Below are 15,644 nucleotides of genomic sequence, written 5' to 3' on the forward strand. Positions count from 1 at the left end.
TTTTCTTTGTAACATCTCACCCTGACCTTGTCTATTGGTGCATCTTAGGTTTTATCCCTTTTCCTTTCCTGCTCTTCTATTCTTAATGTTCTAAATGAGTTTCCAGCTACATTCTTTCCTTTGTGTATATCAAGATGATTGAGTGAACTTGCACATTCCTATGATGTTCCTCTGAACAAAATAAACCGTAACACTTGGTTAGTTAATTTGGATTCCATCATCTTCCTCCCAGAAGCAACCTTCAGATCCTTGAAGATACCCACGTGGACACGGTGAGAACGTGAAAACTCCACAGAGACAGTGACCTGCGGCCGGGATTGAACCCAAGTCCTCAGCGCCATGAGCCAGCAGTGTAAACCACTGTACCACCGTGCCGCCCATCTGAGAATCCTTCTTATTCTACTGGAATAAAATAAATCTGACTGAAAAACCTGTGAATAAAGAAGATTGGATTATTCTGCCTCTCAAAAAGTAGCTTTGCCTTTGCATCCTCCTCTGCTCATTATCCCAGTCGGTCAATTCTATAAACAGTTTCTGCCCTAACGCAGGATTTTAAGATGAGGGGTTATTGAATCTTTAATCATAAGCTTAGGTAGAGGCCTAACTCTCCATTTGAACAAAGAGCAGACTGAAGTTCCAATAATAAATCACCACATCTAAAAATCTACAGGGGCAACTGAGAGTTTGCTCTGTATTTGACTCATTACGTATTCATCAGAACTGTCATCCACACAGCAGGAATCTCACTCACTTTGAGATGGGGGGTTTTCATGCCGTAGATTTTAAAGGGCAAGTGGAGCTCAGTGAAAGAACAGCAGATGTTCAAAGGAGATTGGGCATGAAGAGAGGAAAAGCATCTTCACCCACTTTCTGCAAAAAGACACCTGCAGGTTGTGAAATTCAGATGCATAATTTAGCAGTGAAATGGGATGCTTTGTTTTTCATTTATAGGCCCCCAGAATAGCCTTCTTCTTAGTCTCTGAACTCCGTCACTGTAAGCTGTCTTCACTTTCCTTTACTGGAATTAGTAACTAGTTAACTAACAAAATAAATAAAATGAGACCAAGCTGGCAGGGTTGGTGCTGTGCTGTTATGACCATATGAGGGAGTTTTTGCCGATCTGGGCCCACCATATTTACAGGAAGTGTCTGCACCTTAAGAAACATCAGCTAGAGCCTGAGCTGCAGACCTTGTGAAGGGAAGTTACCTGGGCATTTTGTTCTGGGAGACAGTCATGTTCTTTAAATTAAGTGGTACTTTCAACTTGGCCAATCAATGGTCAGTGTCAGGAGAGTGTGATAAATGTAGGAAATTGTTATATACTATATTGTGGCAGTAATGTTATTAAAACCCTCGGTTTAAATACATACAACCAGTATGTCTACTAAAGCTGGAATCAAGGTGTCGTAAAAATGAGGGAATTATTGATTTGACGTATTTACTTGGCTAATAGAACATTGTTTTGATTGCAGATGATTCCTTGGGGTGTAGATAATTAATGAGGGAGAGGTTTTTAGTCCTAGCCTACAGGTCATGGGACAACTTGAGATAATAGTGAGCTACCGATGATGTAATTAATGGAAGGAGCCCGGTCTGTTTGTAATTTTGCCGTCTGCTAGAAGATTTTAAGTTGAACAGTAGTTTTTCATTGGATTTGAGTCTGATAAGACAGAAGGATTTTCAGGTTGTTCCTGAAAAGGTCTCTCTCCAAAGGTCAGCACAGATTAAGCAAGTAACTCTGATTGTCAACTTTATTGATGAATGCCATTTAGAACATAGAACAGTACAGCACAGAACAGGCCCTTCGGCCCTCGATGTTGTGCCGAGCCATGATCACCCTACTCAAACCCACGTATCCACCCTATACCCGTAACCCAACAACCCCCCACCCCTTAACCTTACTTTTTAGGACACTACGGGCAATTTAGCATGGCCAATCCACCTAACCCGCACATCTTTGGACTGTGGGAGGAAACCGGAGCACCCGGAGGAAACCCACGCACACACGGGGAGGACGTGCAGACTCCACACAGACAGTGACCCAGCCGGGAATTGAACCTGGGACCCTGGAGCTGTGAAGCATTTATGCTAACCACCATGCTACCGTGCTGCCCTAGCTTGAACTGTACTGGGTTGCATAATTGGAATATAGTGGCAGATTTAGATAGTATAATGACAGAGAAAGCCAGTAGTAGGAAACAAAGATTTATTTTGCCCACTTACAATAATCTGCCCAGGGCAGTAACTATTCACAATCCCAGTCCACGTTGGGACAACCAATTGCCTGTGACCTTCTTGGGCTCTCTTTTATAGTCAGTTCTGATGAGCCCCAGCTGGATGGCCTCCCCTACCTGAGAAGCTCATACTCCACAGCCCCATGGGAAGATCGATAATGCTTTTCTCGTGGGGGTTATGATACCCCTCCCCACCCACCTCAAAGTCCAAAGGTCCCCCCTCTGCCGTCATCAACTGAGGCCTCCCGCACCGCTTTGCCTGAAGCTGAGCTTCTGCCTGAGGTGGGTTTGGGTCAGGCGGTGTATATCAGTTCATTGACTGCCTTTTTCTGGCTGATATCCAGTGGGTTATCGCTGAAAGCCCGGTCCTGGACACGACATTGTCCACCTGCACAGATGCAACTGTGTCCATATCCCAGCCAAAGTCATCTTCGTCCTGCTGGTCCAGGCACTGGGATTTTGATGGTTGGGTTCCCTGGCTGAAGGGTGGTTCTCAACAAGGAGGAGGCGTTAATATCATCAGTTTGGTGTGTAGCGCGGGCTTCCGCTTCTTGAGGTGGTCCACATGTTTCCATTGGACTCTTCCTTGAATTTTAACTTTACAGGAGACCAGCCCCGTTCTCTCAAGCATGATTCCAGGGGGCCAAAGTGCCCTGTCTCCAAAGTTGCAGGTATAGTCTGTGATCCTGATTGAAACTACTGCCCTACATAGAACATTACAGCGCAGTACAGGCCCTTCGGCCCTCGATGTTGCGCCGACCTGTGAAACCACTCTAAAGCCCATCTACACTATTCCCTTATCATCCATGTTTATCCAATGATCATTTAAATGCCCTTAATGTTGGCGAGTCCACTACTGTTGCAGGCAGGGCATTCCACGCCCTTACTACTCTCTGAGTAAAGAACCTACCTCTGACATCTGTCCTATATCTATCTCCCCTCAATTAAAGCTATGGCCCCTCGTGCTAGCCATCACCATCCGTATTTTGGTGACGCTTGTGATGAACATGTCATTCAAGTAAACAACCACCTTTGGCAGACCCTTAAGAATATTCTCCACCACATGCTGGAGAATGGACAGGGCAGGTGAGATCCCAAATGGGAGACGGGTGGAGTCAAACTCCCCTCTATGGGTGTTTATAGTCGCAAATTCCTGGATACATGTGCAGCCCCACCTGTAAATAGGTGTGGCTCAGGTTGAGCTTCGTAAAGGAACAATGACCAGCCAGTTTTGCGTACAAATCTTCCCTTCTGGGGATTGGGTACTGGTCCATGCATGAGGTTCTGTTTACAATGAACTTGTAATCGTTGAAGAATCGGACAAATTTGTCGGCTTAATTGCCGGCACCACAGGTGTGGCCCACTCCGCAAACTGTACTGGGCATATGATTCCCAGATCCTCAGGTGCTGTGGTTCCGTGTCAACATTAGCGAGCAATGCCTAGGGAATAGGCCACGCACTAAAATATCTGGGATGAGCCTCAGGGTCTACATATATATGAGCATGGCCCCTTTTATTCTAATGGAACACATTTGCCCAGGTCATCATATAAACCCCTGGTGCCGGAACATTGGTTGCCCAGTTCCTCGTTAGTATAGTGGTTAGTATCCCCGCCTGTCACGTGGGAGACCGGGGTTCAATTCCCCGATGGGGAGTTTGTACATCTGCAGAAAAAGGACGAGAATCCTGAGAGCAGCATGGTGGCCCTGCTGCCTCACGGCGCCGAGATCCCAGGTTCGATCCTGGCTCTGGGTCACTGTCCGTGTGGCGTTTGCACATTCTCTCCGTGTCTGCGTGGGTTTCACCTCCGCAATGAAAGATGTGCAGGTTAGGTGGATTGGCCACGCTAAATTGCCCCTTAATTGGAAAAAATGAATTGTGTACTCTAAATTTATGGGGCAGCACGGTAGCATTGTGGATAACACAATTGCTTCACAGCTCCAGGATCCCAGGTTCGATTCTGGCTTGGGTCACTGTCTGTGTGGAGTCTGCTCATTCTCCCTGTGCGGGCGTGGGTTTCCTCCGGGTGCTCCGGTTTCCTTCCACAGTCCAAAGATGTGCAGGTTAGGTGGATTGGCCATGATAAATTGCCCTTAGTGTTGGGTGGGGTTATGGGGATAGGGTGGAGGTGTTGACCTTGGGTAGGGTGTTCTTTCCAAGAGCCGGTGCAGACTCGATGGGCCGAATGGCCTCCTTCTGCCCTGTAAATTCCGTAAAAGATGGAACAAAGTAGTGATGTGGCTAAGAATTGTTGGAAAGGAAGGAGCAAATATTTTGGCATTGCACAAATAAGATTCATGGAAAATAATTGACTAAAAAAACAACATTAAAGATTCTTTATCTGAATGTGTCAAGCATTCACAAATGCATGAGTTAATTAGTGATATGATTAGAGATAACTTGGTTAGATCAAGAACTGCTGTGAGCTCAGACCGGCGAGGCCGTCACCAGTATAAAACGTTAATTGGTCCACTTAACGAGACCCCATGGACTTCATGCCACAAATGATGATCCCGCCGGCTGTTTCACCAGGATCGCACTCGGCCAGCCCTGCTAACAAGGGAGAGCTGCGCTTAAACCGTTCCTGCACAGCCAACCCCACACAGCTCAGCCATGCCACCAAGGAGACCAGCTCCACGATTCGAGGATGCCGACTGGGGCAGATTGTTGGACACGAGAGAGGCCAGACGGGATGCCTTGTTCCTCCGAGGGTCTCGGAGGGCCAGCCACAGAGCAGCCAGTGCCACCGGGGAGGAAGTGGCAGCAGCCGTCAACTCGGTGTGTGTGACCGGAAGGACCGGAGCTCAGTGCCATAATAAAATCAACAACCTCCATTGGGCTGCACGGGTGGGTTGGCACTGAATTGCCCCCTCACCCCAATAATGTGCCTGGCACCCATTCCATGCCCCAGCCCACCCATGTCCAGCAGTGCCGCCCATGCCACTCAACACACCTCGATGGGCGACATTAGTGGACAGGCATCTGGGGCACATTCTGTTGTTGATGCACATGAGCTCGAGGCAGGAACCCCCAGGTGAGGTCTGCTGAGTCCCAGGATCCAGCTGGGTCCCAGTCAGTTGCTGAGCCTCTGGAACAATTTAACCCGAAGCTGATGTAGATGATAGTTTGCGGCCGAGAGATTGAGGGGGCTGTCAGCGATACGCCAACAGTTCCATAGCAGATTGGAGGAGGAGTCCCAGATGCTACAGCCACAGGAGATGGTGCCAGCAATGTGTGGCACCAAGGCCATAACTGTGAGGGAGGCGACCACAGTAGAGAGCCAAGTGCACAACGTGGGCAGCATGAATGGAAGTATCCTAAGCATAGCTTAGTCGGTGACGGCCATGGCTGAGGGCCTCGACAACATCCTCTCTGACCCTCCAGGCTTGCTGGAAACTTGCTGCTGCTGCCTATACGCCATTCACCAGCTGATCCTGTGGGTCCTCCCTGGATTTGTCTGTCTGCCCCTCCTGGTCTGGCCCTCCTTGACCTCGTCTTCCTCTGCCTCCAGCACATCGGCCCGTAATTGTGCCAGGTTGTGGAGGACACAGCAGACCAAAATCAGGGCGACCCTCTGGGACACGTATCTTGAGGAGTCCAATGCACCACTCAATGACAGCCCAGGTGGCTGCATGTGCCTCATTGTATCGAGTCTCCGCATCAGTCACCCGCCTCCATACTGGCGTCATTAGTCAGGTCCTCAGCGGGTATTCCTTATCCCCAAGAGCCATCCTGGGGTGGTCCTCAGAGAGGCTGGGGATATCCGACTACCCCAGGATGTCGCTGTTGTGCACACATATGCATTATCTTCATGTGGTGGTTGCACAAGAGCTGGACGTTCAGGGAGTGAAACCCCTTCTTGTTGACGTAGGGCACTCCCAGATGGCCGGGTGAGTGCAAGGCGACATTCATGCCATCTATTAGCCCCTGGACCTGGGGCATCCAAGCGATGGCAGAGAATCCTGCTGCCCGGCCATCTTGTTGGGCCTGGTCCATATCAAAGTTTATATTGTTCACTGCCCTGGCAAACAGGCATCTATGACCTTGGGGAGGTAGTGGCGCAGTAATATTGTCGCTGGACTAGTAATCCAAAGATCTGGAGTAATGCTCTGGGGACCTGGAATTCAATCCTGCCATGGCAGATGGTGAAATTTGAATTCAATAAAAATATCTGGAATTAAAAGTCGAAAGGGTGACCGTGAAACCATTGTCGACTGTTTTTAAAAAGCCATCTGTTCACTCATGTCCTTTAAGGAAGGAAATCTGCCGTCCTTATCTGGTCTGGCCTACATGTGACTCCAGACCCACGGCAATGTGGTTGACTCTTAAATGCCCTCGGGGATGGGCAATAAAGGCTGGCCCAGCCAGCGACACCCACATCCCATGAACAAATTTTTTAAAAACGTCACGGTTGCACTTGTGGGCTGTGGCTTGTGAGATGTTGCACAAGTCCTCGCTCGAGCCATGGAATGATCCTGACGTAGAAGTTCTGGGCTGCGGGAACAGGTATCCTCTTCCATGTGGTGCCGCACCATCTCCTTGTGGAGGTGGAACATCCTGTGGCACATGGTGTCCGTCATCTGTTCGAAAGGCCAGCGACGCCTGTACACCTTGGGACATCGCCGGCTTCCCACTTTGGTTCCCTCCCTGGCTTGATGAGTGGCTGTCTCCTCAGGATGTGGGGCAGGGTCCTGCATATGGACTGCCACCTCGAGCCTGCTGCCTTCTCCAGTGTCTGGCCAGCTGGCCTGCCATCAGCACCGCAAGGGAAATCTCTGCGGGGCCCAAGATATAATCCAAAGCATGTAATACCTGTAAGCAATTAGAGAGGGTGAGAGACTGACAACCAACGGTGTCTCCACCCTGGCAACCTACATTCCTTCATTGCTTCCCCACTCCCCATTCCACTATTGCTCCCCCCATCCCCCCTTCCCCCACATCCCCTGCCATCCAATCCGTCCTGCTCACGCACCCCCGGCCTCAGTGAAGGCTCCTGCTCACTGGGCCCCACACCCTGTACCCTCGACACCCGCATGTAACGTTATTTGGACCGGGTGCTGGTCTCCTCTCCAGTTCACAGGCCCAACTTCTGGTCATTGAAATGTCCCTGGTACTGGGGCCCAGCCCCTGGGTGTTCGGATGTTTGCTGCTGCGTCTGTGGTGTTGCTTCCTGCAGTGTCCAGGTTTCATGGTCTGATTGGGATGCTCGGCAATAACTCCCACCTGCGACACAACGCGCCTACCCACGGCAATCCATTTAGGAGCTGTGAAGAGCTCACTTTACTTTGATTGCCAATTCCCTATTAGCAGTAGCCTTCAGCCACGTGGCCAGAGGCCGCCATGGTCAGTGGGAGTTATGGGTGATCGTGATGGGCTGGGGTTGCTCCAGGAACAGGAACAAACGGTCCAGTGTGTGGCATGGTGGACCCGTGAGTGCTGAGACACCCATCTCCACCCCCCAGCCGAGGTAATGGGCGGTGTGGTAAACCACTGTTACACCTATATTAGGTGATGTAAGGTAGGACCTGTACTACAGGTTCGCCAGTAGCCCCTGCCTGCTGGCTCCGCCCAGGAAGAGGAGTATAAATATGTGTGTCCTCTATTCAGCAGCTATTTCACCAGCTGCTGCAGGAGGCCACGCATCTTACTGCAATAAAGCCACAGTTGTACCCAATCTGAGTCTTTGCATAATTGATTGTGCATCAATTTATTGCAGTAAGATTTTCTACAAGATGGACCTCCAAATCAAACCAGATCGCCTGCAGCTGGACCCGCAATCGACCGACGCCAGAAGAGACTTTAATCACTGGCTAGCTTGCTTCGAGGCCTATATAAACTCAGCGACCATCCCACCGACGGAGGCTCAGAAGATACAGATCCTGTACTCAAGGTTGAGCCCCAGCGTGTTTCCGCTGATCCAGGACACCCGGACTTACGCGGACGCCATGGCGCTCCTCAAAGAGAACTATGTGCAGAAAGCTAACTCACTCTTCACCAGGCACATACTCGCCACTCGCTCCCAATTCCCTGGTGAGTCCATTGAAGACTTCTGGCGGGCCCTAATCCCACTCGTCTGGGACTGTGACTGTCAGGCCGTCATGGCCACCAAACTTTCTAATCTCCTCATGCGATGCTTTTGTAACGGGGATTGGGTCAGACCTCATACGCCAAAGACTGCGAGAAGGGGCCACGCTCGACCGAGAGGAGACTAACAGGCTTGCGCCCTCCATGACGGTCGCCTCACGTAACGCTCAGGCTACCCCTCCAGCCATGCGGCCCATCCCTCCTATCCCTTGTGGACCCCGCAAAGGGCCACCCACGCGCAGCCAGTGGGCACCGCCATCTTCACTCCCCAGGGCCACAGCCGCCATCTCCCCCCACTCAGTCCACGTGCAGCCCATGGGTGCCGCCATCTTGTTCAACTCCAGCAACATGCGGCCCATGGGCCCCCACAGGATCTTCAGTCGTCACCTTTCTGTCTTCCCCAAGGGGCATGGACACCGACGACATTCCACGAACGGGGCCCCCCCACGCTCTCCGTCTTCTGACACCAGTGACGATCAACCGCAGCTCACCTCGATGACGCTCGAGCAGTCCCGGCCACACAACCTTTGTTGTACTCAATCTGAGTCTTTGTACAATTGATCGTGCATCAGGTGGCCCACCTGACCAAGGCTGCCCCTCAGGGGGCTCCCCCATCCCTTTCCGTGCACTGGAACAGCAACACTCTAAACTAGAGATTGGGGGGGAAGGGAAAGTCAGGGAACCAAGAGGTGAAGGGATCAGTGGGAAGCGTAGCTGCTTAGGATTACAAAAAATCACGAAAAGACAGAGCTCAGGAGAGGTTACGATAGTCCCCATCTAACAAAATATGACACAGTGTATGGAAAGGCTCAGTAAACCAAGGTCCACCACACTAAGAAAACAAAAAGGGACAGTCAATAGGGAATTAAAGGTGCTATATTTAAATGCCCGCAGTGTACGGAACAAGATAGATGAGCTTGTGGCCCAGATTGTGACTGGCAGGTATGATGTGGTAGGCATCACAGAGACGTGGTTGCAGGGGGTTCAGGACTGGCAGTTAAACATCCAGGGATTTACAACCTATCGAAAAGACAGAGAGGTGGGTAGAGGAGGCGGGGTTGCCTTGTTAATTAGAAATGAAATTAAATCAATAGCACTAAACGACATAGGGTCAGACGATGTGGAGTCTGTGTGGGTAGAGTTGAGGAACCACAAAGGCAAAAAAACCATAATGGGAGTTATGTACAGGCCTCCTGACAGTGGTCAGGACCAGGGGCACAAAATGCACCACGAAATAGAAAGGGCATGTCAGAAAGGCAAGGTCACAGTGATCATGGGGGACTTCAATATGCAGGTGGACTGGGTAAATAATGTTGCCAGTGGACCCAAAGAAAGGGAATTCATTGAATGTTTACAGGATGGCTTTTTGGAACAGCTTGTGATGGAGCCCACGAGGGAACAGGCTATTCTGGACTTAGTGTTATGTAATGCGCCAGAATTGATAAAAGATCTTAAAGTAAGGGAACACTTAGGAAGCAGTGATCATAATATGGTAGAATTCAGTCTGCAATTTGAAAGAAAGAAGGTAGAATCAGATGTAAAGGTTTTACAGTTAAATAAAGGTAATTACAGGCGCATGAGGGAGGAACTGACGAAAATCGACTGGAAGCAGAGCCTAGTGGGAAAGACAGTAGAACAGCAATGGCAGGAGTTTCTGGGAGTAATTGAGGACACAGTGCAGAGGTTCATCCCAAAGAAAAGAAAGGTTATCAGAGGGAGGATTAGGCAGCCATGGCTGACAAAGGAAGTCAGGGAATGCATCAAGGCAAAAGAGAGAGCCTATAATGTGGCAAAGAGTAGTGGGAAGTCAGAAGATTGGGAAGGCTACAAAAACAAACAGAGGATAACAAAGAGAGAAATAAGGAAGGAGAGGATCAAATATGAAGGTAGGCTAGCCAGTAACATTAGGAATGATAGTAAAAGTTTCTTTAAATACATTAAAAACAAACGGGAGGCAAAAGTAGACATTGGGCCGCTCCAAAATGACACTGGTAATCTAGTGATGGGAGACAAGGAAATAGCTGAGGAACTTAATAAGTACTTTGCGTCAGTCTTCACAGTAGAAGACATGAGTAATATCCCAACAATTCAGGAAAGTCAGGGGGCAGAGTTGAATATGGTTGCCATCACAAAGGAGAAGGTGCTAGAGAAACTAAAAGGTCTGAAAATTGATAAATCTCCGGGCCCAGATGGGCTACATCCTAGAGTTCTAAAGGAGATAGCTGAAGAAATAGTGGAGGCGTTAGTTATGATCTTTCAAAAGTCACTGGAATCAGGGAAAGTCCCAGAGGATTGGAAAATCGCTGTTGTAACCCCCCTGTTCAAGAAGGGAACAAGAAAAAAGATGGAAACTTATAGGCCAATTAGCCTAACCTCGGTTGTTGGCAAAATTCTAGAATCCATCGTTAAGGATGAGATTTCTAAATTCTTGGAAGTGCAGGGTCGGATTAGGACAAGTCAGCATGGATTTAGTAAGGGGAGGTCGTGCCTGACAAACCTGTTAGAGTTCTTTGAAGAGATAACAAATAGGTTAGACCAAGGAGAGCCAATGGATGTTATCTATCTTGACTTCCAAAAGGCCTTTGACAAGGTGCCTCACGGGAGACTGCTGAGTAAAATAAGGGCCCATGGTATTCGAGGCAAGGTACTAACATGGATTGACGATTGGCTGTCAGACAGAAGGCAGAGAGTTGGGATAAAAGGTTATTTTTCGGAATGGCAACCGGTGACAAGTGGTGTCCCGCAGGGTTCAGTGTTGGGGCCACAGCTGTTCTCTTTATATATTAACGATCTAGATGACGGGACTGGGGGCATTCTGGCCAAGTTTGCCGATGATACAAAAATAGGTGGAGGGGCAGGTAGTATTGAGGAGGTGGGGAGGCTGCAGAAAGATTTAGACAGTTTAGGAGAATGGTCCAAGAAGTGGCTGATGAAATTCAACGTGGGCAAGTGCGAGGTCTTGCACTTTGGAAAAAAGAATAGAGGCATGGACTATTTTCTAAACGGTGACAAAATTCATAATGCTAAAGTGCAAAGGGACTTGGGAGTCCTAGTCCAGGATTCTCTAAAGGTAAACTTGCAGGTTGAGTCCGTAATTAAGAAAGCAAATGTAATGTTGTCATTTATCTCAAGAGGCTTGGAATATAAAAGCAGGAATGTACTTCTGAGGCTTTATAAAGCACTAGTTAGGCCCCATTTAGAATACTGTGAGCAATTTTGGGCCCCATACCTCAGGAAGGACATACTGGCACTGGAGCGGGTCCAGCGGAGATTCACACGGATGATCCCAGGAATGGTAGGCCTAACATACGATGAACGTCTGAGGATCGTGGGATTATATTCATTGGAGTTTAGGAGGTTGAGGGGAGATCTAATAGAAACGTACAAGATAATGAATGGCTTGGATAGGATGGACGTAGGGAAGTTGTTTCCATTAGCAGGGGAGACTAGGACGCGGGGGCACAGCCTTAGAATAAAAGGGAGTCACTTTAGAACAGAGATGAGGAGAAATTTCTTCAGCCAGAGAGTGGTAGGTCTGTGGAATTCATTGCCACAGAGGGCGGTGGAGGCCGGGACATTGAGTGTCTTTAAGACAGAAATTGATAAATTCTTGATTTCTCGAGGAATTAAGGGCTATGGGGAGAGAGCGGGTAAATGGAGTTGAAATCAACCATGATTGAATGGTGGAGTGGACTCGATGGGCCGAATGGCCTTACTTCCACTCCTGCTGTACTGTTCTATGTTCTATGTCTTATGGTCTTATGGCCTATGCCCCTGGGCTCATTGCCCGGGAGTGAAGATGGTTACTCATCTCTTCGGGTCCTCACAGCAGCCATTCCACCAGCTTCAAGTTTTATAAAAAGGAGCACTAATCGGCGCCCATGTGACCAGTTACTGAGGAGGGCAGCACGGTAGCACAAGTGGATAGCACTGTGGCTTCACAGCGCCAGGGTTCCAGGTTCGATTCCCCGCTGGGTCACTGGTCTGTGTGGAGTTTGCACGTTCTCTACGTGTCTGCGTGGGTTTCCTCCGGGTTCTCCGGTTTCCTCCCACAGTCCAAAGACATGCAGGTTAGGTGGATTGGTCATGCTAAATTGTCCTTAGTGACCAAAACGGTTGGGACGGGTTATTGGGTTACAGGGATAGGGTGGAAGTGAGGGCTAGAGTGGGTCAGTGCAGACTCGATGGGCCGAACGGCTTCCTTCTGCACTGTATGTTCTATGTTCCATGAGGTGGTTAGATAGGGGGTTGCTCTTGTTAATTGTATGGAGATTGGCCTTAAGTGGTGATTATTGTTTTTTCGCCACGCTATGGCTTATTTTGCCAATGGTGAGGGGCCGGTTAGATCGCAACTGACTGGCCTCCCCGAACAGGCACCGGAATGTGGCGACTAGGGGCTTTTCTCAGTAACTTCATTGAAGCCTACTTGTGACCATAAGCAATTATTATTATTAAGAGAGTAGAGACTGGATATTGACCCTGTGAGAGGACAGAGACTGTTACTGACCCTGTGGGAGGGCAGAGACTGGATACTGACCCTGTGGGAGGGCAGAGACTGTTACTGACCCTGTGAGAGGGCAGAGACTGGATACTGACCCTGTGGGAGGGCTATACTGGGATACTGACCCTGTGAGAGGTCAGACACTGGTTACTGACCTTGTGGGAGGGCAGAGACTGTTACTGACCCTGTGGGAGGGCACAGACTGGATACTGACCCTGTGGGAGGGCAGAGACTGTTACTGACCCTGTGGGAGGGCAGGGACTGGTTACTGACCCTGTGGGAGGGCAGAGACTGGTTACTGACCCTGTGAGAGGGCAGAGACTGGTTACTGACCTTGTGGGAGGGCACAGACTGGATACTGACCCTGTGGGAGGGCAGAGACTGTTACTGACCCTGTGGGAGGGCAGAGACTGGATACTGACCCTGTGGGAGGGCTGAGACTGGATACTGACCCTGTGAGAGGACAGAGACTGGATACTGACATTGTGAGAGGGCAGAGACTGGATACTGACCCTGTGGGAGGGCAGAGACTGGATACTGACCCTGTGAGAGGGCAGAGACTGGATACTGACCCTGTGAGAGGTCAGACACTGGTTACTGACCTTGTGGGAGGGCACAGACTGGATACTGACCCTGTGGGAGGGCAGGGACTGTTACTGACCCTGTGGGAGGGCAGGGACTGGTTACTGACCCTGTGGGAGGGCAGGGACTGGTTACTGACCCTGTGAGAGGGCAGAGACTGGTTACTGACCCTGTGGGAGGGCAGAGACTGGATACTGACCCTGTGGGAGGGCAGAGACTGGATACTGACCCTGTCAGAGGGCAGAGACTGGTTACTGACCTTGTGGGAGGGCAGAGACTGGATACTGACCCTGTGGGAGGGCACAGACTGGATACTGACCCTGTGGGAGGGCAGAGACTGTTACTGACCCTGTGGGAGGGCAGAGACTGGATACTGACCCTGTGGGAGGGCACAGACTGGATACTGACCCTGTGGGAGGGCAGAGACTGTTACTGACCCTGTGGGAGGGCAGAGACTGGATACTGACCCTGTGAGAGGGCTATACTGGGATACTGACCCTGTGGGAGGGCACAGACTGGATACTGACCCTGTGGGAGGGCAGAGACTGTTACTGACCCTGTGGGAGGGCAGAGACTGGATACTGACCCTGTGAGAGGGCTATACTGGGATACTGACCCTGTGGGAGGGCAGAGACTGTTACTGACCCTGTGGGAGGGCTATACTGGGATACTGACCCTGTGGGAGGGCAGAGACTGTTACTGACCCTGTGAGAGGGCAGAGACTGGTTACTGGCCGTGTGGGAGGGCAGAGACTGGATACTGACCCTGTGGGAGGGCTGAGACTGGATACTGACTCTGTGAGAGGGCAGAGACTGGTTACTGACCCTGTGGGAGGGCAGAGACTGAATACTGACCCTGTGGGAGGGCAGAGACTGGATACTGACCCTGTGGGAGGGCAGAGACTGGATACTGACCCTGTGGGAGGGCACAGACTGGATACTGACCCGGTCTGAGGGCAGAGACTGGATACTGGCCCTGTGGGAGGACAGAGACTGTTACTGACCCTGTGGGAGGGCAGAGACTGGTTACTGACCCTGTGAGAGGGCAGAGACTGGATACTGACCCTGTGAGAGGGCAGAGACTGGTTACTGACCCTGTGGGAGGGCAGAGACTGTTACTGACCCTGTGGGAGGGCAGAGACTGGGTACTGACCCTGTGGGAGGGCAGAGACTGGTTACTGACCTTGTGGGAGGGCAGAGACTGTTACTGACCCTCTGGGAGGGCAGAGACTGGATACTGACCCTCTGGGAGAGCAGAGACTGGATACTGACCCTGTGGGAGGGCTGAGACTGGATACTGACATTGTGAGAGGGTAGAGTCTGGATACTGACCCTGTGAGAGGGCACAGACTGGATACTGACCCTGTGGGAGGGCAGAGACTGTTACTGACCCTGTGGGAGGGCAGGGACTGGATACTGACCCTGTGAGAAGGCAGAGACTGGATACTGACCCTGTGGGAGGACAGAGACTGGATACTGACCCTGTGGGAGGGCAGAGACTGGATACTGACCCTGTGGGAGGGCAGAGACTGGATACTGACCCTGTGGGAGGGCAGAGACTGGATACTGACCCTGTGGGAGGGCAGAGACTGGATACTGACCCTGTGGGAGGGCAGAGACTGGACACTGACCCTGTGGGAGGGCAGAGACTGGATACTGACCCTGTGGGAGGGCAGAGACTGGTTACTGACCCTGTGGGAGGGCAGGGACTGGTTACTGACCCTGTGAGAGGGCAGAGACTGTTACTGACCCTGTGAGAGGGCAGAGACTGGATACTGACCCTGTGGGAGGGCAGAGACTGGATACTGACCCTGTGAGAGGGCAGAGACTGGATACTGGCCCTGTGGGAGGACAGAGACTGGATACTGACCCTGTGGGAGGGCAGAGACTGGATACTGACCCTGTGGGAGGGCAGAGACTGGTTACTGACCCTGTGGGAGGGCTATACTGGGATACTGACCCTGTGAGAGGGCAGAGTCTGGATACTGGCCCTGTGGGAGGGCAGAGACTGGATACTGATCCTGTGGGAGGGCAGAGACTGGTTACTGACCCTGTGGGAGGGCAGAGACTGGATACTGACCCTGTGGGAGGGCAGAGACTGGATACTGACCCTGTGGGAGGGCAGAGACTGGATACTGACCCTGTGAGAGGGCAGAGACTGGATACTGACCCTGTGGGAGGGCACAGACTGGATACTGACCCTGTGAGAGGGCAGAGACTGGTTACTGACCCTGTGGGAGGGCA

At 50.8% G+C, this 15,644-nt stretch overlaps 1 protein-coding gene and 1 non-coding gene across 2 annotated transcripts in view; one reads left to right on the top strand and one right to left on the bottom strand.

Moving 5' to 3' along the window:
• LOC119973221 (dynein heavy chain 3, axonemal-like) overlaps positions 1–15,644 on the bottom strand; it is a 714,697-nt gene that overhangs the window by 561,867 nt on the left and 137,186 nt on the right. The window lies entirely within an intron of this gene.
• On the top strand, positions 3,818–3,889 carry trnad-guc. The gene has a single exon. It is a non-coding gene; the product is annotated as a tRNA-Asp (tRNA).

Source organism: Scyliorhinus canicula, chromosome 11 (assembly GCF_902713615.1).
Source record: "Scyliorhinus canicula chromosome 11, sScyCan1.1, whole genome shotgun sequence".
Lineage (NCBI taxonomy): Eukaryota > Metazoa > Chordata > Chondrichthyes > Carcharhiniformes > Scyliorhinidae > Scyliorhinus > Scyliorhinus canicula.